Raw genomic sequence first — 26880 nt, 5'->3', positions numbered from 1 at the left:
GGAAGCCCTTCTGCTTCTTGTGTGGCGCTCATCTGTGCTCTTGATGGCTGAGGTCATGAGATAAAGGACACATTATCACACTCACATGCATATTGGTTAAAGACTGAAATGCTATTGGCCTGGTCTAGGGGTGTCACCTCAAAGGCAGGAATGCTGTTTAAACTTCTTTGCATACTCTTCAGCATCTCATACATTCTTTTTTCATTCTTTAAGAGTTCAATAAAAAGCCTTGTCTGCAAGCATTTTACAGCACTTCTTCCACTCAGTCACTACAACTTAATATACAGGGAAAACTCCTGGATGCCCTCTACCTTATTTTTCTTTCTTTTTCTTGTCTTTGTTTTTATCTGCTTTCACCATAAGGCAAGATAAACGGTTAAAACACAACTTTTAAGGGAAAGGCTCTAATTCCACTTCCAGTTCTACCACGTAACTAGGTGAGCAGACACTGGGGAAAAAAATGTCAACTTTTGAGACTCAGTGTCCTTGTCTACAAAAATCGGAATAATAGTAATATTTAATTGCTAGGATTTAGATATGAACCAAATGTCCTACTGCAGTAAGAAAACCATGGTAAGCTATGAAACACTGTAAGCTAAACATTTCTCCGTTAGATCTGAAGGAGAAGGCAAAGAGGCTAGGGAGTTACCTTGGAGCAGAGATTCGGAAAGAGCTGATGTGTGGGGAATATGAAGAAGCAGAAGACATGTTTCCTAAACCCAAGGATTATACAATCTGTTTACAGAAATAAGAGTTCTATATAAGAAACAATTAGCGAACACTACCAAACGATATATACAATCCACTGAGAAACTGTGTGGTACAGAATATTAACCACTTTAGGACTTTAAAGAAGGGAGGCATATGTGAGCTGAATAAATTAAGAAAGTCATCTTAGAAATATTACACCCAACTTATTTTTTTAAACCTTATAGGAATCCTAAGACATCTCTAGTTCCAACTTCATCATTTCAGAGATAAAGAAGCCAAGAATTCATCCCACTTCCTTCGAGAAGGATCCAATCCTCAAGAGTTAAAGGATGTGATCAGTATCCAACAGTTAGGCATGCCCTTCATCATCCAGGACTCCTTCTACCACTCCCCACTTGGAGAAGAAAAAAAGCAAGGATGGGGCGTACAGTTAAGAAGATACTGCGATAATCCAGTGCTTGGACTAGGAGGTGGCCATAGAGGAGCCAGGACAAACAGGGAAGCTGTCGCTGAACTCTGTGGGGCCAGTGATTAGCTCTAGAGACCAAGGTCAAGAAAAACACCTGATGATTCTCACAGAGCTGTCTGGGGCCATGAAACGTCACTTCAACTTTTTCTCCAAAACAAAAGAAAGACAAGAGAGAGGCTCTCCTACAATTCTCTGGTATAGTGAAGACACCACCATGTTTACTAGCCCTTGCTGGTGAGCAGCATGGAACAGCTGCCCCATGAAATCCAGACACCTATCATGTCAAACATAATCACTACTGTGATTTTAGGTAAGTTTCAGAGGGCAATTGATTTCAATTGAGAAAACACTCTCTGAAGGCCAAGCACCTCAAAGGTGTGTCTGGAGCTGAGAATACAAAAACTTATCTCTGTGTGAAAGTGGCTCACTAGCAGTAGTGAAAATCAGAAAAGTAAACAGTTGGTTTTAACACAATGCATTTAGTGCTGCAATAGAACAAAGCACCAGAACCAAAGAGCATCTCAGATCCAATTCAACTTTTTAACTCAATCTACCTTTTAGCCCCTAAACCCAACCTGCTGAAGGATGAGGTCCAGGAAACACTTCATGGGCACATGGTGCCTGAACTATGGAAAAAGAGGATGATTTATAAAACTGAACTATGAGGTGGGCAGTGCTGTGAGGTGGACGCTATACTGATTATTGTTACTTCTTCCAGTCCTCAGATTTGGGAATTTAGTGTACCCTTTTGTCCTCCCAAGTTTGGAATCCCTGGAGAAATAAGACACAGGAGATGGGCAGATGCAGATCACAATGCCATCCATAGTATTGACAAAGCTGATTAAACAAGGTGGCTTTGTATTTGTGACCGAAGTTGGCTTCCTACTGGAAAGCTTATTCACTTCCTACAGGAAGAAAGGAATTAAGGTGTGAAGGGAAACTGGGAGTGATCCTTCCATATTCTCCCTGCTGGAACATAAAGGCACGGTGCATGCTCCAAAAGTGTTTGTTGAGTGAACGGAATGTGGGTAAACATTTTGTCTGTTGAGCTTTCTGAGAAGCGAGGATGGCCGTATTTTCTAGAGAACAGCTGCTCTGGTAGTGCAGGTATTGCTGCCATTCCTTGCTGGGAGGAATTAAAGGCAAGATGTTGTTCTGTAGGAGCTGCCAACAGTCAGAGAAAAGCACTACATTTCTGCCTACTAATTAGTGGTCCTATTTCAAATGACCAGCTGTCTCGGTCTCGCTTCTATGTGGCAGTGTCAGCAGTGTTGGGCTCAAAGTGTCCCTCTCAGTTTTCTTCGGTGCTATAACTTTATAACTGTCTCCATCTCTTTTCTCCTCTTCCTTCTTTCCTCCTCTTCACCTTTCTTTCTTTCCTTATTTCTATATATCTCTCAGGCCACTGTTTGCTTTGCCTGTTCAATGCGCCAGACATGGGCTATAACTTGCATAACCATAGGTTTGACATGACCCTTCCCATCGTTCCACATACCATGTGACTTGAAAGAAAATTATGATGCATTTTAGTGCAGAACTAATGCCATTGTTTTATCCAATGAGATGTTCCTCAGCACAAAATCCCTCATGGCTTAGGAGAAGATGCTCATTCTTCATCTCTTCTTACCTAAGTATTCAAATGTATAGTGCTCTACATGGGATAAGACATCCTCTCCAATTTCTTCATGGCCATCTCCTTGTGCTCTGAAGCATGAGATTTAGTTACCCATATCATTATCTTGGCCCGCATGGCTACAACTGTTATTAATGATCATAAAATTACCTACTTCTTTGATATAAATTCAGTCACAGTTATGCAGTTCCAATCACACATCAACCAAGTACATTAAAATATATTTTCCCAGCTTCTAGGGAATAAATGTCCCTTAACAAAATTTGCATTCCATTTAAGACAAATTTCAAAAAAAAAAAAAGAAAAAGAAAAAAAAAAAACACTTGTGAAATGGAAATGACTGAACAGCCTAGCTATTACCCAAATTAGGAAAATGCTTCAAAGAGGAAATAAGGTGACTCTAAATAAATGATATATTTATTTTCTTTACTGTGTATTTGATCTAGGTCTCTATTTGAGGTGATATGTGTGTGTTATTTTTAAGATACTTTTCTGAACTAGCCATGGATCTTTGCATTAACAGGTGGGAACAGTGCCTTGAGGCAGAAGTCACAAGACACATCACAATTAAGCCAGCACAGCAAGGACTGAATCTTGCCTACTGGTGTCATAGTGAAATTGCCTGTGAGGAGCCTGTGAAGTCTTTAAACCTCAGAAAAGGAAGCTTCCTACTGAAATCTCTTAAAAATCAATGCTACTTTGTACTCACTCTCCATGACATTCTGGAACTGCACAAGACAGTGACATACATTTTAAATTTTAGAAATCAAACTTTTAATCATTTCATTTTTCAGTATACATTTCTGAAAGATAAGGATTCTTTTTTTCCTTTTTTTTAACATGACCACAATATCATTATCACACAGAATAAAATTAACAAAAATGTGTTAATATCAAATATCTTGTAAAATATTTAAATTTCTAATTGTGTGTTAAATATCAATTCTTGCTTAATGTTTGATTGAAACAGGATCCAAAAATGATCTAGTCACTGACTAATATGATTTTTCAGTCTCTTCATATTTTAAACCAACTGTATAGAGATTTAATTTACCATACCATTTACTCACTGCAAATGTATGTTGATGACTTTAGCAACTTTACATTGTCTCTTTTAATCTATAGGTTTCCCCTCCATCTCTGTTTCCTTTTTTTTGGGGGGGGGGTAGGAGTTTATTAATTAATTAATTTATTTTTGCTGTGTTGGGTCTTCGTTTCTGTGCGAGGGCTTTCTCTAGTTGTGGCAAGCGGGGGCCACTCTTCATTGTGGTGCGCGGGCCTCTCACTGTCACGGCCTCTCTTGTTGCGGAGAGCACAGGCTCCAGACGCGCAGGCTCAGTAGTTGTGGCTCACGGGCGTAGTTGCTCCGCGGCATGTGGGATCCTCCCAGAGCAGAGCTCGAACCTGTGTCCCCTGCATTAGCAGGCAGATTCTCAACCACTGAGCCACCAGGGAAGCCCTCTGTTTCCTTTTATTTGTTGTAGAAACTGGGTCATTTGTTCCACAGATTCCCAGATTTTATCTTATTGAGCTCATCTCCCTGTATAGTTTTATGTTTCTCTGTTTTTCATTGTTAGTTTTTAATTTACCATTCATATTTTTATAAATTTAGTTTTATAAGTTTTATTAAAATAACTTTTATAGTTTTTAGTAAATTCATTATTTACCATAAATTGATAGTTGGTATCATTGGTATGAAGTACTACCTTTAGCTACAATATTCATAGATGGTGATGTGTATTTCATCTGGGTGCATCCTCTTGTGTTGTCAGCAGTGGTTGATGAATGCCTGCCTCTATTAATCCATTACTGGTTGCAAAATGGTAATATTCTAAATCTATCATTTCTCCTTCACTTATTAGCTGAAAAACTGTCATAAAAAAAGTACTATTCTCCAACTCATTATTTAGTTACCCACTGGTACAGTTTATATAGGAAAGCCAGGATAAAATGCTTGATTTATTTTATTTACCAGTTTTCGAAGTAATGAGTTAGCTTCCAAGCACTGTCCAATAGTGAACAGTATTTGTTATTGATGTAATTTGTAGATTTTAAAATACTTGAAATGTTTTAATCCTTTGAGTTTATCGTCATCGTTTCTCAAATTGCCCTACCACCTGGCCAGTGGTATCCTCTTCATATTAGTTCCTGAGTCCTTATGATCCAACCTGCAATAAGATATTCCTTATCCAAACCTGGAACTGGCCGTGAGAATCTTGACATTCTTCAAGTTCAATTCCTTGTGCACATGTATGTATGCTCTATTTGACCCCCTTTGCCTGGGTAACCACTGTGTCCCTAAGCATCAACATTTTTCCCTTCCTCCCTGGCACATTTAGAAGCACCAGATGCAGCCACTTGCCCTTCACTTTGAAAAGGATATCCCAACAGCCTCAGATCAAAGAAACTTCATTGAGGTATGTGGTAGACAAAATAACGTCTCCCCCAAGATGTCCACATCCTAATGCTCCAAACCTGTGAATATGTTCACATGTCAAAAAGGACTGCAAGTGTGGTTAAAGTAAGGACCTTGAGATAATTACACAGTATTATCCTCATGGATCCAATATAATCACAAGTGTTCTTATAAGAGGGAGATAGAGGGTTCAAGTCAGAGATGATGTGACAATGAAAGCAAAGATCAGAGAGAGATGGAGGCAGAGAGCTTTAAAGATGCTGTACTGTGGGTGTTGACGCTGGAAAAAGGGGACAGTAACTACACGCAATCTTCTGAAGCTGGAAAAGGCAAAGAAACAGCTGCTCCACTAGAGTATTCAAAAGGAACACAGTCCTCACAGCACCTGTAATCAAGGTGCACTGACTTCCAGCACAGTGAGATAATAAACCTGTTTGGGTTTTAGCCCCCTAAGTTTGTGGTAATGTATTACAATGGCAATGAGAAACTAATATTAGGTGATAATGAATTTGGTGGTGGGGGGGGTTATTTTCCACCTCCTAAATGTCTAAATCAAATAACTAGAGGTTTTGTTTCTTCCTGCTCATCAGATCCACGTATCACGATATAATCAATGTAAAGGAAGAGTGTGATGCCTGGTGGACTGGAACTGAGGCAAGTCCTGGTCACCTAGATTATGACAGGATTTGAGAGTTGATAGAGCCCTGAGTTAAAACAGTAAAGGTGTATTGCTGTCCCTTCCAGCTGAAAGAAGACTACTCCTAATGGTCTTTACTAATGGGTATGGGTGAAACAGCATTTGCCAGATAAGGAGCTGCATACCAGATGACATGGGATGGATCCATTTGCCTAGCAATGAAACCACATCTGGACCAACAGGTGCAATTGGGCTCATCATCTAATTAAGTTTACAATAGTCTCCTGTCACTCTTCAAGATCCATCTGTTTTCATCACAGGCCAGAAAGGTTCATTGAACAGAGTTGTATTATAATAAGGACCTATTGCATAGCACAGGGAACTATACTCAACACTTTGTAATAACCTATAAGGGAAAAGAATCTGAAAAAGAATATATATATGTATAACTGAATCACTGTGCTGTACACCTCAAACTAACGCGACATGGTAAATCAACTACACTTCAATTTAAAAACAAAAAGTTGTATTAGGAATCACCACTCCTGCATCTCTTAAGCCCTTGTTGGTGACAATATTCTGCAATTACCTTAGGAATGTGGTATTGTTATTATTATTAAACTATTTTGGTAGGGAGAGGGAATTTTAATGGCCTCCACTTGCCCTTTGCTACCTGTATTAGTTTTCCACTGCTGCATAACAAATGACCACAAATTTATTGGCTTAAAACACAACTCATTTATTAGCTTGCAGTTCTGTAGGTCAGAAGTCTGGCAGAAGATGGGTGGCTTCTCTGCTCAGGGTGAAATCAATGTGTTGACGTGCATTCTCGTGTTAAGTTCAAGATCCTCTTCCAAGCTTGTTCCTATTACTGGCAGGAATTCAGAGACTCTCCACCAAAGAACTCTTAAAAAATACCTCTCTTCACAGCTGTTGTTTTTTTTTTTTTGCGTTACGCGGGCCTCTCACTGCTGTGGCCTCTCCCGCCGCGGAGCACAGGCTCCGGACGCGCAGGCTCAGCGGCCATGGCTCACGGGCCCAGCCGCTCCGCAGCATGTGGGATCTTCCCGAACCAGGGCACGAACCCGCATCCCCTGCATCGGCAGGCGGACTCCCAACCACTGCGCCACCAGGGAGGCCCTTCACAGCTGGTTTTATCGCAGGCTTGGTGAAGATACTGTCTTCTGGACCCTCTTGGGGAACATGGTTGGGGGGTGGATAAGCAGATCTTACTAGAGAAATGTACTCCAGCATTCAGCTCTCCCTAAGCTTTTGGATTTCATCCTCTACAATATACCAGGAAGTTTTGGCATTTCTACTTGATTTCATTTTCAGTTTGGCATTTCAACTTCATAGGAGATTTGGGGGTACAGCTTTCAAACAACCAAGCTGACTTTTAAAGAGATTCCCAGTAGCTCAAAGTAACATACTGAATCCAGAATTACCATTTAGTAAGCCATCCAAACCCAACAGTTTATTCCTTCCACTCTCCCCCAATATACTTAGGATCCATTCCTAATTTTCCCCCAGGTTACTTTCAGTATAAAGCAGCAAAACCTTGCAATTCTTCTTTATATTGCACATCCTCATAGGTCATACTGTGTGCCTTATCCTCTCAGGCACTGTCTGGACTTGCATTTGGTTATAGGTCTAGAAGCAATGGAAGGTTTATGTATTGGGATTGAGAAGGAACAGTAGTCCCCGGCAAGGAACATATCTTCGAGGCCCATTTCAGGTTCTTCAGCCAAGGGGATGCTAACCTCCTCTGCCAGGAAGAGAAGACAGTAAGCCTGCTTCTGCTGGTAAAAGAGGCTCAGTAAAATTTAGGGGTCCAATATCCCCAGATTTATTGGAATCTGCACATATGAATCCAGTTTCCAGGATACCATTCCTTCCAAACAAATGCCTTAACTTTAACATAAGAGACTCAGTGACACTGGTAATTCAACTGTGCTGTAATTCAACCTGACACAGGTTTAGACCTTGGATTTAACACTCAGAAATCTCAGCCATGAGGCTACAGGAGATAAGGGTTTTCCTTGGGGTGGTCTTAGAGCTTCCTGGTTTCTTCCCAGACATTGAAATGGAAATTTTAAAGCCCTGAGCTCATAATTTTCTTCCCCTAAGTTCTCTACCACACTTAAAAGCAAACAGCTAATAACCCCATCATAGCCCTTACTTTCACTAAAGTTATTCCATGCCAGATTCCTGGTCACTCAAAGGCTTGCTTCTACAGGCACCTGATTATCACATGCTGTCGGATGAACAAGGTGAATTAGCAGAGGAACAATAACACGTGGAAGCTACCCCAGCTCATGCACCACTGACCAGAGCAGACATGGCTGCTGCTTCGCTTCTGCCTCCCAAAACTCATGTCAATTTCTCCCGTTCCTAACCTGGAACCATATGAAGAAGAAAATTCATGGAAATTCAGTTCCCCCTTAGCCAAGATGACAAAACCACTACTTAAAGCCCCTTCCTGGGCTTCCCTGGTGGCGCAGTGGTTGAGAGTCCGCCTGCCGATGCAGGGGACACGGGTTCGTGCCCCGATCCCGGAAGATCCCACATGCCGCGGAGCGGCTGGGCCCGCGAGCCATGGCCGCGGAGCCTGTGTGTCCGGAGCCTGTGCTCCGCAACGGGAGAGGCCACAGCAGTGAGAGGCCCGCGTACAGCAAAAAAAAAAAAAAAAAAAAAAAGCCCCTTCCTGTGCCAGCCGGTGAGCTACATCTTGAAGATGAAAAGCTGAATGCCCCATTAGCTCTGGAGGAGATGATTCTGCATAAATGTGCTTGACAGACATAAAAAAAATAGAAGATACATTCTAATACGATATAGTCTGTGGGAGGATAAAGAAAAAACACTAGCACTTTCTCCCTCACCCAATCTAACACAAAATGAATCAACGAGAGTATTCACTGATTCACTGAACCCAAAGAACTCTAGGCTACATTCCAGGTTTTGGAATGTTGTCTTCTGAAGATTCTTCTTTTGCAATATTTTTTCCACATTCTAGGTTGTGGAACATCATCTTCTGAAGATTCTCCTTTTGCAATATTTTTTCCACCTGTTTTTCTTGGGTTCCCATTGCTGCCCCCTTATAATTAACATCTATTATCAATACTTTATTTATGGACAGTTATGTGTCCACCTGACCGGTTTGCTGTCCTCAGTCTCCCACTGTGATCCATCTGACATATCTCAGCAGATTGTTTTACTTTCATCTTGTCATTTTTCTGCTCAAAATCCACTAATAACCGACTCTCCAATCCCCATTCCCCATCTCCAGGAAAATGTCCTCACTCCACGTAGGACCCTTTCCAACTTTTGTTTCATGACTAAACTGTATTAAAAAATCATCGCTTTGATAGGTGGTAAAGAGGCAGATCTAGCTAAGAGTAGCAAGGACTATATAAAAGACAGAATTTGGGCTCTGCAGGAAGAGTCTGACTAGCTCCATAAGTCAAACAGTGCATAGGTCAGATTTTGCAGTTGTTGATCATACTGCAAGTGATCAAGTGTACTGTATAAGTTGAAGCAGGTCAGAGTTTGTGTCCATAGAATTTCACTAATACAAAGAGTGAAGGAAGCAAAACAGCTCTAAAAAGGCAAAGTCCAAAGTTCAGGAGGTCAGATTGTCAAAGATAATTGCACTGAAGTGCAGACACTGAGCTAAAGCCTATTTTTTCTCCTCTACACTTGACACAGCCTGATAGGGGGTAGCCAGCCCTGCTCACACAATTACCACAGCTGGAACAGAGTTAAGGATCTGAGGGCAAGGGGCACAACCAGGATGACCATGGGTCTCAGTTTGCATGGAGCATTCACAGCCAGTCAGTAGCCCTGCCACTCTCAAAACTGGCCAAATTTGGAAAATAAATTATACGTTCATTTTACACTTAGATAATACCTCAGCTACCACAAGACTGAACTCGTTTTGTTTATCTTACTTTCAAATTTTGACTTACATGAACTTGAATATCTCTTCCTAATTTTCTTTTTCTTTCTGGTGATTAACACCTTTAATGTTCCAATTTACATTACAGCTCCTCATCACGTTCTGTAATATGTTGCTACCCTGGTTTTATTTTGTTGCCAGTTGCAAGACCTTATGAAAGTTACTTAACCTATCTGTGTATCACTTTCCTAATCTTTTAAGTGGACATAATAGGTATCTACAACATGGATTTGTTATGAAAATTAAGAGAGGTTAATACATGTAACGTATTCAGATTAGTGCCCTGAACCTAACATATGCTAAATAAAGGTTTAACTTCATCAGTAGCAATAACACCGACATCTCTCTCTTTACCTGAACTCACATAGCATCCTCATGTGGCACTTCAATTGTTCGTTAAATCTTTATTTGTGGCAATTTTTTTTTTTTTTTTTTTTGCGGTATGTGGACCTCTCACTGTTGTGGTCTCTCCCGTTGTGGAGCACAGGCTCTGGACGCGCAGGCTCAGCGGCCATGGCTCACGGGTCCAGCTGCGCCGCAGCATGTGGGATCTTCCCGGACTGGGGCACGAACCCGTGTCCCCTGCATCAGCAGGCGGACTCTCAACCACTGTGCCACCAGGGAAGCCCTATTTTGTTTTTTAATTTAATTCTAGTCCTTAATAACAGGGACTATGTCCTATTTTTGTATTCTCTAAGAACCCACCACAACGCCTTGTAAAGAGTAACAGCTCAGTAAATAAAGATGATTTACTTTAAGATAATCTTTCAAAAATAATTTGCCATTTTTAAGTAGAGCCCACAAGTAAAACAAGAACATTATTTCCTGGGTGGAACTGCATCTCAAGGCCTCCATCTTGAGAATAAATTCCTTACAGATTGGGACAATGGGTGTAGATGTGAAAGCGATTTTTGAGCCTTGAACTAACTCCTAGGACACCAGATGAAAGCAGGTGATTTTGTTTTTTAAATGAAATATTTAAATAAAAGTTGTTTGTTGATTTTTGTCTATTTCTCTTAAATTTGGTTTATCTCTTTAGTTAATTAAATATTTTACCTGGTAGTTTCCAGGTAATAAAAATTTAGCCATAACTTCATTCAGTGTCCAGAAATTGGTACCGTCTTAGCACTGTGCTAGGATAGTCATAGGATTAAAAACACAAAAGATAATTTCCCTTTCTTGAGAGACTTACAATCTGAAGAAAATAATTTAAAAATACAGTTTATATATCTAAATTTTAGCAATAAAGCTGTAAAAATATGGACATAACAATAGGAGTCAAGGTATACACAGTCGTAGTTCTAAGGATATTACAGATAAATGAAAAGCTACTATTTTATTTTCTGCACTATCCAATTTACTTCTAATTGCATACCTATTCCAAAATTATTTTTTATCTTTCGAATCAAAGTACAAACTCACCAAGGACAAAAACCAGATATTCTCCCTTTCATTTCCAAACAAGAGCAAACCTTAGTCAATCAGCATTAGAAGTTAGTTTAAAAATCACTACACTGAGAATAAAGTCAAGATTCTTCATAGTGTTTTTAAATGTTACCGCTAAAATCAACACTTAGAACGACTTTCCCTGTGCTTGAAGAAAGGGGAGAACAGGTGCTGTTTCCTTAGTTCAGGAGCATCTGATTGTTTTTATACTTCTTGAGTTAATCAGAAGTGAACTTATAATCACTTGATTCAACATTACAAGTTTGATGTAAACTCAAATTTGATTTCCTGTAACACGTATATGACAAGTTAACATATTCCCTAGGATAAACAGGAAAACACGCATCACAGTCTCAAAGTTAAAGGTTATATAACCATGTCTCACTGTAGTTAAAATAGATTCTACAGAACTTCCACGAGAAGGAGGCTATTTACATCCACATATGTCACTTTTCTTCCCCATAAAACACTGCTAACGCAGAGCGGCTGGGCCCGTGAGCCATGGCCGCTGAGCCTGCGCGTCCGGAGCCTGTGCTCCGCAACGGGAGAGGCCACAGCAGTGAGAGGCCCGCGTACAACAACAACAAAAAAAAACAAAAAAAAAACCCACTGCTAAAACTGTAGTAAAGAGGTAGATACTTAAGACACAAACTCCTAGAAAGCTAAATTCTAGGCCAGCAATGGAAAGAGCCAATCAATAACCAACCCGATTTACTTCCTCCAGAAATAGTGGTACCCACTACCTCTGAAGGTTAGGAGGCAGTTAAAGGGTGTTTACAGAGCAGCTACATCATTAGATCTCTTCATCAGTGGGGAATTATCTCTCTCAACACCAACAGAACACTAGATGTTTAATTTCTGAAGAAGATAAACAGAGGGGCTCTCACAGGGCATGTTAGACCCAGTTGAGAGACTGTAATAAAAATGGGATAGGAGACAGAGAGGAAAGATTAAGAAATTCTTCACACCTAAATTTCAAAAACTGCATTTAGAATGGGAGTCAAGGTTGATTTTGAAGAAAATGTTATCTATTTCAGAATGTTTCCTCCTAGGATTTTAAAACCAGTGCATAAAATTAGCCACCCAACATCACTGTTAAAAGGTAGAAGTTAGAGGGTATTTTTACAAAAGCTACAAGCTCAGATATTTGTAACCTCAACAGTAGCCAAGGACTCAATTGCACATCTCTCCCACTTTCTCCAAGACATCTTCCAGGTGCAACAAACACCCACCCACACCAGGGTGCCAAAGGTGAAAAAGCTGAGAGATGGAGAAGAAAAGATACTACAATGAAGGAAAAAATCATTTTAACAAGTATGTGATATTAACAAAAACGGAAACTGTCCTAACTAAAATTTAATGATTTAATGAGGCTAGGGTTTTTAAATATATATTTCAAATAATTTAATCACACCATGAATTCTATGACCAAATGGAACAGAATTAGACATCAATAATAAAAGGAAATTAGAGAAATTCACAAACATATGCATATGAAGCAATATACTCCTAAAGGGATCAAGGAAGACATCACAAAGGAAATCAGAAAATACTTGGAGACAAATAAAAACAAAACTCAACAAACCCAAACATAATGGGATGCAGCTAAAGAAGTGTGGAGGAAAATTGATAGCTATAAATGCCTATATTTATTTTATTTTTAATTTTTTTTAGTCTCAGGTGTAAAACAGAGTGATTCGATATTTTTGGACATTATGAAATGATCACCTCAGAAAGCCCAGTTACCATCCCATCGCCATACAAAGCTGTTATAATATTACTATGTTCCCTATGTATACATAACATTCCCATAATAGCTGGAAGTTTTTACCTCTTAATCTGCTTCACCTATTCTGTCCATCCCTCCACCCCACCTTCTCCGCCTCTACAAACTATCAGTTTGTCCTCTGTATCTATGAGCCTGTTTTGTTTCTTCACTTGTTTTGTTTTTGAGATTCCACATACAAGTGAAATCATACAGTATTTGTTTTTCTGTGAATTATTTCACTTAACATACTACCCTCCAGATCCATCCATGTTGCTGTAAGTGGCAAGATTTTACTATTTTTATGGCTGGGTAATATTCCACTGTATATACATGCCACATCATCTTCATCCATTCATCAACCAACGGACATGTACCCAGGCTTCAAACTATACTACAAGGCTAAAGTAATCAAAGCAGTATGACACTGGCATAAAAACAGAAATATAGATCAATAGAACATAAAAGAGAATCCAGAAATAAACCCACACACATATGGTCAATTAATCTACAACAAAGGAGGAAAGAATATTCAATGGGGAAACTCAGTAAATGGTTTTGGGAAAAATGGACGGCTATATGCAGAAGAATGAGACTGTACCACTTTCTTACACCACATATAAAATTAAACTCAAAATAGATTTAAGACATGAATGTAAGACCTGAAACAACAAAAATCTTGGAAAACAACATAGGCAGTAACCTCTTTGACATCAGCCTTAGCAATATATTTTTGGATCTGTCACCTTGGACAAAGCAAAGAAAGCAAAAATATACAAATGGGACTACATCAAGCTAAAAAGCTTTTGCACAGCAAAGGAAATTACCAACAAAATGAAAAGGTAGCCTACTGAATGGGTTAAAATATTTGCAAATGGTATATCTGACAAGGGATTGATATCCAAAATATATAAAGAATTCATACAATTCAATATAAAAAAGCAAATAACCCAATTTAAAAATGGACAGAGGACCTGAAGTAGACACTTTTCCAAAAAAGACATACAGATAGCCAACAGGTACATGTAAAGGTGCTCAATATCACAAATCATCAGGGGAATGAAAATCAAAGCCAGAAGGAGCTATCGCCCCACACCTGTCAGAATGATTATTGTCAAAGAGACAAGAAGCAACAAGGTTTGGTGAAAATATGGAGAAAAGGAAACTCTCGCGCACCGTTGGTGGGAATGTAAATTGCTGCAGCCACTATGGAAAAAAGCATTGAGGTTCCTCAAAAAACTAAAAACAGAACAACCATACAATCCAGCAATCCCAATTCTGAATATTTATCTGAGGAAAATGAAAACACTAATTTGAAAAGATACATGCACACCTATGTTCATTACAGCACTATTTACAATAGCCAAGATGTGGAGGGTATCATTTTCTTAATAGCTCACCCTTTGGTGCTTCTCTTCAAAGAACCTAAGTATTAGTTTGGAAGAGTGTTTTTATACAATTCTTCAAATTATCTTTGTTTAGCCTTGAACTTACTGAATCTTTCCCACCAAAACTCAAGAACCTGAGGAATAAAGGGAGGGGGTGGCAATCACATGGGGAAAATAACTTCCAGGAGCCCATCTGAATGGGAGAGTTTGCTCTTTACTCAAGGGTCATTTGGTGGCATGGAGAAGAAAGGAAGCTGCTGATGTGGGACCTTTTAGTGGTTCAGATGCTGCCCTACCCAGCTGTGTCAATGTCTTAAAGTGCTGCCCTGGACAGAGTAGGGGAGACATACTCTTCACTTTAATTTTGGTGCTTTGAAACAATCCCCTTTCATGGAGCCAGTAGGATTCTACATCCCATATACCTGTCTTGACTTATTATACAACTCAAGAACAACAGTAAAATATGGTCTCAGTAAGGAATCTGCTCAAGATGTATAAGAAGGCAATGTTTCTTATTCTGTACGTTTGGGTGAAATTGAGTCACTGAAGAAACTGTGAAGAGCACAGAGCTTTAATATACAGGGAAACTGAGATCTATCCTAAAAATTGGGGATTATTTTATCTGCAGATTTATGATTATTTGGAAAAAGATGGAAGAATCTTTTCCCCAGATTCTACCTCATCTTTGCAAATACTAAGGTACATGGCGAGTTCCTTGAGTAGTAACTCTGCACTACTCTTAATATCCAAACAGCTGGAAGGAAATTTAAAGGTCAACTATTCTGATCACTCATATAACATATAATAACTACACAGCATTCCTGACACATAGCCATAACTGTTGAAAATTATTCACAAACAGGAAACTGACTACCTCAAAAAGCCATTCAGTCCATGTCTGGGCACTCCAATAGTTAGAACAGACTTTCCAGACTTTCTCAGCATAATATCCGTTTAATACCAAAGGCAGTACTTCTAAGGAACAGATAGCTAAATGTGACTACCTTTAAAAATAATAATAAATCTAGCAAAAATATCCTTGCATCTGTAAGGATAGGCTAGATTATGCTGCAGTAATAAACAACCCCCAAATCTTCGGAGTTCAATACAACAAAGGTTTATTTTGTTTACAAGTTTTGCAAGTAGGAGGTACCACTCATCTTTGTCACTTGGGGACGCAGGCTGACATTGTCTCCATCTCTGCCATCATCCCATGCTGCCATGATCAATGCAAAAGAGGAAGTTGCACAGTGGCTGCTGAAGCATTTCTTTGCCCACAAATAACATAATGGCTATTGCTCACGTTAAAGTGAGTCATATGACTGTGCTTAACTTCAAAGAGGGTAGGAAAGTGCAGAGAGCTCAAAATGTTTGGGGAGCAAAACTGATCATTACTTTTCTGGGTAAAAAGTGAAATATTACAGATAACGTTAAATGACAGAGGACTAATTAGGTAAAACTACTCAAAATACACGTCACAAAGATTTGCTATCTTTTATGTATGGAAAACTTTTAGAACTCAGTTTAAAAAAAAAAGAGAGAGAGAGAGAGTTAATTCCAATATATAAGTGAATAAAGGGCCTGGAAAGAGAGGACTGAAAAGCAGAGCGAGAATATTTTACCAGATACGACCAAATACTCAACTTCACTGGTAATGGAAGACTGATACAGTACTTGTAAAAATAAAAGCTAATACTTATTGAATAACTGCACTGTGTCAGGCACTGTACTTACAATTTATATACATTATCTGAATATTTCCCCAACCTTGCTACAAGGTGAGTACCATTTATTAATCCACTTCAGAGATGAGGCTTAGATCTATTAAATAAACTTCCTGGGGTCATGCAGCTTGCAATTATGGAGCTGCATTTCAAATCCAGGTGTGTCTGACTCCATGATAGGTACTAACCTCTAATCCATATTTAAATATGAATGAAAATTACAATTTTCACCCATTTTTTAAAGTTACAATGCCAGCATTGAAAAAAAGAATGAAATCTGATGGATAGTGTAGGTACAAATTCTTAAAATCTTTCCAGAGAATATTTAAATTGTAAAAAAATATTCCCTGTGCATACCCTGAGTCATCAATTCTACTTGTAGCAATCAAATAGATCACTTAAAATATAAGGAACTAATCATAGTTGGGAGCAAAGACACACTGTTTGAGGGCCAATTCTGAAAGCAGGAGCAACAGAGTTCCTGTCCTTATGGCACTTTCAATCCTGCAGTAATAATGAAAATATCAAAGTCACTCTCCTCATTCAGAAAAGCTCAAGCACGGAAAGTACCCACTAAACCACATCTGTGTTATCCATTGTGTCCAAACTAGATTCCCTGTACAAAAAATCTAATAAACTCATTTGGTTTTCTTGTGTGATTTGCACCCACTTTTTTGTCAATTCTACTAGGTAAATGTTTCACCACTGCCCAGATTCCTCCAACATTTACTGAGCACACTGTGTAAAGTACTGGGGAAAACTAGATAAACAGATAAACCACAGCTCCTCTTTTCAAAGTGTTTAGCCTAGTGGAGATTTTCCACGCAATATGGTAAAATGCTCTGATATTACATATTACCTGGGGTACAAAGAGACAGGGAAGGCGTCTACTCCATCCTCAAGCAGTCAAGGAAGACTTCCTGGAGGAAGAGGTGAATGATTTATTAGAGGTAATTTAATTGAGGTAAGGATAGGTTTGAGTTAGCCAGGTGAGAAAGGTTAACAGTCATCCAGGCCAGGGAAGCAGAATAAACAAAGCTATAGAGGCATGAAATGGCATCACAGGGGTTCACTGTGCCAAACTTTTGTGGTCTTATCTGTGGGTGTGACTTTGAAACTCCTGGTGCTAAACTTTGGAGGAGAAATAAAATAGGAAAACTTGCACCTTGTTATCTCTAGCCTGTTAGTAAGACTGTCATTCAATGAAAGATTTAAAAAATTGTCTCATGACTATGTTTTTTCTTGTCGCTGCTCGCCTTAAATTCAATACAACACCACGCATATTGATTTGGGATTTGAACGTGCTATATATTTAAAGAAAAGGGCAGGCCGAAAATGTGAGGTAATAAATCAAAAGCTACCAGAACCTCTGCACTTAATGGGCAAAAACAGGAGGTCCCTTTTAAATGCAAATGTTGTTTACTGATATGACGAATGGGCTTTAAGTTCCATTCCTCTGAGCATTCTTTTTATTATGACTATTAAACGATGGTTGCAAATGAGCCGCATTACTTCCCACTGAGACTCATTCCAGGGTTATGGAGGTGAAAGGCTGCGCAGCCTGGGAGAACCTTGCTGGCTTTTCTCTAATACGCAGTGTCCGCTGATGGCTTTTCTCTAATATGCAGTGTCCGCTGAAAGCACTGTTGACTCATCAAGAGCCTATCCTTTGTAAGAAAGAGAGCATTGACCTTAAGGAACCAGAAGAAACATGAATTTTAAAAAGGTTCCCAAGACAATTACAAACTGGGATCGTGAAGAAACTGTACACCTGGGATCAGTATGACATAGTGAAAACCATTCTCCAATTTCACAGGTATCTTTGTGGAATCATATAGCCGTTTATATAAAAATTATAGGAGAATACAACCACATATTTATAGTTACTTAAAATTTAATTTTGAGACAATTGCATAATCCTACGCAGTTTGAAAAAGTGAAAGCAGCTCTTTTGCCCCTTTCCCATTTCTGTTCCCCTCTAACCTTAAAATAACTTAATTATAGGAACGAGATCACTAAACAATTGAAACTAACTTGGACTTATGCTCTCCTGAAGGCACACCATGCCTTGTCTAACCTATTGATTCTTCTCCTAGATAAAAAGAAGTAAGAATGAGGAATTAAGTGGCTCAAAACTGACTAGCTCTCCACCCCCCAACAGCCCCCTCAGTAGTCCTGCAGGCAGATCACGCAGGCAAGGTAACATGTGAAGGAAGTCAGCCAGTCTGCACTCAACGGAGAATGATGCAGAAGCCAACCTCCCGCCTCGATGATTCACTGAGATTCTTCCCCCTCATGTTTCCCTTTAGAAACTGTCATGGCTGAGCAGAATTTTTGGAGTTGGTCTCTGGACACGAGTCCACCATCTCCCCAGATTGCCGGATTTTCTTATTAAAGCACCTTTCCTTTCTACTGACACTTGCCTCTCAAATGACTGGCTTATGAGCAGCGAGTGGCCGAACCTGGGTTTGATTACAAAAGTAAGTACAGAGAGATACCATGCCCCCTTTACCCTGATGCTCCCAATGATGACATCTTCCGAATCTCTAGTACAATGTCACGACCAGGATACTGACGTTAATGCAGTCAAGATACAGAACATTTCCATCACAAGAAAGATTCCTCATCTCGCCCTTTGATAGCCACACCCACTTCCCTCACATTCCCCTCTACACTCTGCTCCCCCCCTCCTCCACTGTCTTTAATCTCTGGCAACCACTGATCTGCCCTCAGTTTCAGTAATTTTGTCATTTCAAGAAAGTTATATAAAGGGAATCATACCTGGTACAATTCTTTGGGATTGATTTTTGGCCCAAGCATGATTCTCTGGAGATCCATCCAAGTTGCTGTGTGTATCAACAGGGTGTTGCGTTTTACTGCTGAGAAGTATTTCATGGTATGGATGTACCACAGTTTGTTTAATTGTTCATCAATTGAAAGACAGTTAGGTTGTTTCCAGTTTCTGGCTATTACCAAAAAAGCTATGAAAACTTTTATCAGTTTTTTGTGTAAACATAAGTTTTCTATTTCTCTTGCATAAATATCCAGGAGTGCAATTGCTGGATCAGACAGTAGTTGGATGTTTAGTTTTTTAAGAAACTGTCAAATTGTCCTCCAGAGTGGCTACACCATTACATTCCTCCCAGTAATGTATGAATGACGCGGTTTCTCTACATCCCTGTTAGCATTTGGTGTTATCACTAATTTTTATTAAAATAACTCTAATAGTAAGTAGTTATGTCTTATTATGGCTTTAAGTTGCATTTACCTGATGGATAATAATGTTAAGTATACTTTCTTGTGCTTTTTTGTCATGTGTACATCCTCTTTGGAGAAATGTCTCTTCACGTCTATTGCCCATTTTCTAATTGAATTACTTGTTTGTTTTTACTATTGAGGTTTAAGAGTCCTTTATATATTCTAGATACTCATCTTGGATAGTGGTTAGCAAATATTTCTAGTTTCTTTTCAGCCTTTTAACAGCAGGTTTCATAGAGCAAAAGTTGTTAATTTGATCAAGTCCAATACACCAATTTTTCTTTTTATGGGTAGTTCCACTGGTGTCAAGTCTAAGGACTCCTTGCTTCACCCTAGGTCCTAAGGATTTTCTCCTATATTTTTGAAAAGAACTCTTATAGTTTTACATTTTATATGATACATTTATGATACACTTCGGTTTCAATTTTTATAAGGTACGATGTTGAAGCTTTATGATTGTTTTCTTGCTTATGGGTGTCCAACTGCTCTAGTACCATTTGTTGAAAAGGCTATCTTTCCCCTATTGAATTGCTTTTTCAAATTTGTCAAAATTAGTTGGGCTTATTTGTCTCCGTCTATTTTTGAACTCTTCTGTTTCACTGATTTACTTGTCTATCCCTTCTCCAAGTAGCTTTGATCACTAAGCTATTATTGAGTAGACATTCTTTCCCCTTTATTCTTCTTTTTAAAAACTGTTTTAGCCATTCTAGTTCCTTACCTTTCCATTTAAATTTCATGGTTTTTTTCTATATATCCCCCCCACCAAAATCTTGTTAGGATTTTAAAAGAAAGTGCATTAGACCTGTATATCAATTTGGGAAGAACTGGAACCTTTACTATGTTGAATTTTCCAATCTATCAACCTGGTATGTCTCTCCATTTATTTAGCTCTTTGCTTTCTTTCATCACCCTGAGGCCCTCCTGGTTTCTGATGCTGAGGCAGATAATACTGAATCTTAATTTCAGGACTTACACCACAATAATGTCCAGGGTTTTTAGCTGTATTTCATATGAGAATAGGGAAAAACAACATCTACTCCATGTTCCTGGAAGTGGTCTTTATAACTTAACCATACAATTGCTAAAGAAGTTTTAACCTCTTCACTGTATGCCACAGAGCACCGTGATATAGCCCAACTGCTTTCTCCCTCTAAGCAAATGATATTGTTTTCCATATTTACCAAATATTTAACTCTTGTTTATAGTATAATTCACTCCTTTGCGCCAGTGCTAAGTAACCACCTACTTACCCCCCTCTAATATTTTTCCATTTTTCCCCCAAACCACTGGAAACTTTATTACAAAGAACTAGAGTGGCTCACCTCGTTTTGCAGTCTGCCCACTGAAGAACTACAAATACTTGGGGGACAAGAAGCTGATTAAAGATCAATCTTAAATGAAGTAAAACAACTGTGGAATCTCAAAGGGAAAAGAACATTTAATTTACCAACCAACCAACAAGAAAATCTACTTACAATTTTACAGAATCCCTCAGTTTCTCAAAAAGCAAGGTCGTATTAATAACAGCACACTGGATTAAAGACTAATAGTTAATCAGCATAAAGCAAATATATAATGGTAACATTTTTGGCTTAAGAAAGCTATTAATTGATGCCAAAATTATTTTTAGGTGCTATTTAAGAGTCAATTTAAGCTGAACCTGCTAGAAGATATGGATTTTTCCTATTCATTTCCCTATTTATTTACTTAGTAAAATTGGTATTAATAAGGAAACAACTTTGTTTTAACATGCAAAGTAACATATTCTCCTTCTAGTGGATGATGATGATATAAAATCCCAAAGAATAAAATGTTCAAGGCTAAACTACATTAACAAGAGCATTATTAATCCTGGAAATTACAAAACCTGGATCTACAAATAATAACTAGTCAAATGTAATACTTCTAATTTCATAAATGTTAAGCTGTTCCTCGAGAAAAATATGGGAGCAAAAAAAGGAAGGGAGGGAAAGAGCAAGATCAAAGGGGAAATATTGGGTGTAGGAATTATCTAGTCTACAGGCGGATTTAAATGCAACTGTTTCTGAGTGCCAGGAAGCAAGCACTATCCTGGCAGGAAGCATGTGCTCAACATATGTTTTCTGACTACGGGCAAGTTGAAAAAAAAAAAGTAGTTTTGGTTCCTCTTCTCTGAATTATCTTTCTTCTGAGGTCTGATGAATTTCAGGGAAAATAACATTGTCACTTTTAAGGTATTTTGAGATTTCCTCCAATTCTTGATTTTAACATTATATTTTCTTCTCTCTTTTTTTTAAGAATCCCAAAGCTTTCCTTACCTGGTTCAATATGAGAATACCTGTAAGTGCCTTATCTTCTGTCAAAGTAGGAAGCCTTAACTGAGTGGACAGTAGCTCCCTGAATAGTGGGTTTAGGGTGCTACTGGGTAACTGCATGTCACGTTTACTATAACCATGAGATAAATATGACAGGTATAAGCCATCGTAATTTACAATGGGGACGGAAGCAGAGAGAGGTTAAAATGCCAAACGGAGTACAAACAACTGAATATAGACCAAACTCTAGGCTCTTGACTCCCTACCTAGAGTTTTCTCCCTCTAGATTCTTATTTCTTTAACCAAGAGAGGAGATAGGGGACTCCTGGAAAGGTCATAAGGATTCTGAGAGGCATCCTGGAATCCACACATAGAAGTACTAATCACCATCTGAAGACCTAATAAACATCTCGCACATGTATGTACAGCCATTCTCATACACACACCCACACACATGTGCATTTTCAATTACCTAAATATAAGTTCATTTTAAGATGTTACTGAATACCTATTACTTATGTATATTCCAAGGCGTTGGTGAGGAAGAAAATTTCCTTTACCCTTCTAGATTCTTCTGGCTGGTCTAAGAATCAAATTGACATGAGACAGTTTAACAGGAAAAAAATCAAACAAAAGTTTAACAACATGTATACATGAGAAAGACCCAGGAAAACCAAGTAACTGGCCAATCTGGCCGAAGCCCTCACCTTAAATACCATCCTCAGCTGAAGACAAAAGAGGATGCTGAGGATGAGGAGTCAGTTATGGGAGGAAAAGCCCAGTAAACAAGGGTAAGTTTGTTACATAAATTTAAGGGTAAGGTTGTTACATAAATTTAAGTCCCTGTCTTCTCCACTGATAAAGAGTTTCTAGAGATTTGGTCATTCTCCTCTTCCAGGTACCAAGAGGGAGACACCCTTACAAGTGGAGATTTCCCTTACAAATATAAATGTTTCTTACAAAAGGGTAACTCCTACTTGGTGTTCAGTTTTTCCCATGTCTGCTGTATCTCAGAAAACAAGCAGTTTCAAATAATTAATATGCCAAAGAGACACATTGTAGGGTGGTAAATTCTGCTCCCCTACAAAGGCAATACGAACTAAAAGGCACTGGAAATCTTAAATGAATACATTTTTTAGTGTCAAAGAGGGTCTCTACACTTAAAAAGCAAGGGAACCCCTGTTTCAATAATTTTCTGTAAACCAATAATTTTCTGTAAATAAAGGTGCTCACAAATTAGCACCTGGAGAAGCGGGAGCAGAATGTTGAGATCTGGTAAGGGAAGCCTAGTCAACATTGTGCTGCCAGTGATATCCTATGTACTATATCCAGTGAAAAGAAAGGATAGACAGGGAAAGGATTCTACAGCTCTTCTCTATGCTACTTCCAAAAAAGGCCATAAGGCAAGGAGTTCTCCTGTTTGTACTCAGTTTACCAACGCCCGGAATATGTTGGTGGATAAAGTGTCTTTTCCTTTACAAATCTGTTTTACAGAAAGAATAACAGGCTGCAAACTATACCCAGCAGGAACAGAAAATCAGCCCTAAGACCGAATAATAATAATAATAATGCTACATTTAAGCAAGGTATCCCCATAAAACCACAGAAACACAGGGACAATTCTAAATGACCCATTAATATTTTCGCCCTACCCCACAGCACATTTCTCCTGTGCTTAAAACATGTTTGAACATTAACAAAAACAGCTGCATCTTAAATTTCGTGGCATCATTTAATTTTAGGTGTGCACATTAGTAGAGGATTCAAGCTACCCTGTCTCAAGTGAATTACTGGAAAAAAAAAAGAAGAAAGGGGGCTGCTGCCTGGGCTTTGTGTTCACAGCAATTAGTTTTAACTGTCTGGAATCTGACTTTAAATAATTTTATAGCTTGGGCGAGATCGCTGCCATTTACCATGTGTGCCCTGCCTATTTTTATGGAAACCAGGACCTCATTCTGAGGCTCTTGCCTGTCAGAGCTGCAGGTGAAGGCCAGCTGGGGCCAGCGGCACTTTGTGTGAATATTAGCATCTGAAGAGGGTTTCTGGAGGCCTTGTGTCTTTGGGGACGTAATGCTCTAGTCAGATGCAATAGCCTTGCCTCTAAGTTGCCTTGCCAGCAAATACAAATCCTTAGGAAATGAGCAGTCTGGGCGTGGTGGCTGTACTTGTCTTCAGAAAAGGGTCTGGGTGAGGTTTTAGGGTAAGCGGGAATGAGAGGGAGAACGGGAGCAAGGCAGGATGTCAGAGGCTGTGTGCTCTGGCAGTGACTGAAGTTCATTAACAATTATCTCCAGCTCCCCACAGCTGTGTGTACAAGAGTTCATATATGACACATGCTGCCTTTGATTAATGGGTGTAACAGTAGTATCTCTGTGATGGGAAATGTTGGCTTGTGGAAAATCATAGCAAATCACAGTCTGCCAAAAAGATACTTGTGAAAATCTTTCCTGTGTCAGATATTAATGCAGACTACACACAGAGAACTCGAAGACTAATTAATTCCTGCACTAAAGGAAAGAGAGTTCATCCAGTTTCCAGTATCCTGAAACCTGTAATCCTTACGAAGGCAAATCTTCCAGGAAGAACACCAAAAATGGCACACGTGAAAAATCTTCAGATCCAGGGGAAGCTTTTTATAGGAAGAGAAAGGTTAGCAGGCTTATATTTCCACCCACCCACTAAAACAAAGAGGTGTTTCTTGACCTTTATTCCTACCACCTACCTGAACATCACACCCAATCTATTTAAGACTCTACCTAATTGAAGTCTTAGGATCACAAATAAATCATTAGCACATTCCAATTAATTGAAAATAAGAAGTCTGCATTTGGCAGATTCAAACAGAGTTATAAAACCAAAACTTCTATTTCTGTAAGGAACTTTAGTGGTCATAAAAACAATTTCTCCTTATCTTAACAGGATAAAACTGAGGGCTAACATGTGGAAGCAATTGGAAAATGCCCAGATTCGCTGGGGACTGAATGCCAGCTGATACTTGAATAGAAAAGGGACGAAGGTGACAGAGTATGTTTTGAGTACTATACAAGTTTAGCATTTTTGCCTTCTTAATTAATATCTTTAAAAATCAAAACTATATAGCATACAGAGTTTAAACAAGTATAAGCTGAAGAACCTTGACTAGTCCTTGAACTAGAACCTTGACTAGTCCACTCACCTTTGGAAGCTCTCACTCTGACTCTCCCTGATGACATCCCTCTCTTATTTTGTGTTATGGAGGAAGGGGCAAGGAACTCTTCTGAATTTTATTTTCATCATTCCTCTGTTTTTATTTGGAGTTTTATCACTTACATGTTCTCCAATTAACAGGCATGATTTCATACTGTATGTATTAACAATTTGCTTTTTTCACTGTTTTTGAGATTTATCATGTTCATGTTAATCCACACTGCTACATTAGTTTTCACTGCTATATAATATTCAAGTGTATAACAATGTCATACTTTATCCATTCTCCTACTCTGTGAATAAATGAAACCTAGCTATTTGGGCCGAGAGCTAGGATGACCTGAGACAACATAACATTAGTTGTTTGCTCAAGAAGAGCCTCGTGCAGAAAGATAAGACTACAACCTGAGAAATAGCTTCACTAGTATCGTCAGGAAATTCTTGCAGTTCACTTTATCCAGGCAAATAATTTGCATATTTGGAAAAACACCTCTTTTAAAAATACAAGAGTCTGATCATCTGGACACAGGGTGAGCTTATCAGAACAAAGGCATTTAAAAAATTACTCTATTAACCCCAAAGGCAAGAAAATAGGGGAGGAGGATCCAAGCAAAGATGGGACAAATAGACAACGACTAGCAGGATGGTAGATTTAAATCCAACCCTGTCGATAATAACATTACATGTAAATTGTCTAAACGTAAAAAACAGAGACGGTCAAACAAGGTAAAAAGAACTAATCATCATCCACAAAATACCAACTTTTAATATAAAGAATAAATAAGTTACCAGTAAAAGGATGGAAAAAGATATAGCATGAAAACACCAGTCAAAAGAAAGCTGGCTAAATTAACATAAGACGCAATTCTCTGGCTCCTTTCTGGTTTAAGGGCACACCTGAAGAAGCCAGGAAGAAAAAAAGGAGTCGTTTGTAAGGAAGATGCAGCTCTGCAACAGAAGCACTGCAGGGCTCGCACACTCACCCATGACAAGGAGGAGGACACAGAGGCCTCAGGCTACGGAACCCAGAACGTTCGACTGGGCCGGGATGCCGTCCAGGACTTCGACTGCTGCGGCCTCACTCTGCAGCGCTGCCCCGACCTCACCATCACACCAGACGCCTTCCTGGATGAGTGAAGCAATCCTGGAGTATTTTGCACCAAAAGGAGAACGCCCAGCAGATGAAGGCCGGCCAGAAGCAGCTGGGCCACCTGCGGCGCCAGGAGCACAAAGAGCAGCAGTGGCCGGGGTGAAAGACCAGGTGCGGGGCTTCCTGGAGGGTGTGGCCATCGTGAGCTGACCCCTCAACCGCTTCACGCCCAGGGCTGCCTCGGGGAATCGCCCAAATGATGCCTGACCCCGAGGCAAGCGCAGCCCTGCAAGCAAAGACAAGGGCAAAGTTCTACCCCGCTTCTAGATCCAGTCACTGACCCCGGAGGCCAAGGCCACCACGCTGGAGAAGCTGTCGTGTACAGTGACCTGCCCCACATCGCAGCAGCTGCTATGCACAACGGCCCTGACGCTCCTGCGCTTCACGCCGCTGGGAAGCTGTGTGGACCACGTGGGGCTCGCCACGCACCAAACGCCACGCCTGCGCAGTCCTGCAGCCCTCCAGGTGCCGTGGTTACCTCTGAGTGCAGTGGAGAAGCTGATTCAGAAGAACGTGATGGACGCCGTGACCGGGAGGAGGCTCACTAACCAGATATGGTGGCTGCAGCGGGACGCTACCGGCTTTGCAAGATGAGAAATCAAATCGCCACCAGGGATGTAGGCCTGAGTGTGCTGGAGACCAAATAAATGGGCTGAGACGGCAGGGAGAAAACCTCCGGAACCAGATTGCCCGAGTACAAACCCTGGTTCACTGCTAGCTAGCTTGAGTAAATTACCTTAACCCTGAGGCGGGGCGGGGGCGGGGCGCCAGGAGGGATTGGTTCCAGGACCCCATAACCAAAATCCACCTGAAGATGCTTAAGTCCCTTGTTAAGAGTGGCGAAATAT

At 39.6% G+C, this 26880-nt stretch overlaps 1 pseudogene; it reads left to right on the top strand.

The window, feature by feature from the left end:
* Nucleotides 1–1423: 1423 nt before the first annotated feature.
* Nucleotides 1424–26626, top strand: LOC132502505 (nitric oxide synthase-interacting protein-like; annotated as a pseudogene).
* The last annotated feature ends 254 nt before the right edge of the window (nt 26627–26880 follow it).

This window comes from Mesoplodon densirostris, chromosome 15 (assembly GCF_025265405.1).
Source record: "Mesoplodon densirostris isolate mMesDen1 chromosome 15, mMesDen1 primary haplotype, whole genome shotgun sequence".
Lineage (NCBI taxonomy): Eukaryota > Metazoa > Chordata > Mammalia > Artiodactyla > Ziphiidae > Mesoplodon > Mesoplodon densirostris.
The sequence above is the reverse complement of the archived record's forward strand: the minus strand, read 5'-3'. Positions and strand labels throughout refer to the sequence as shown.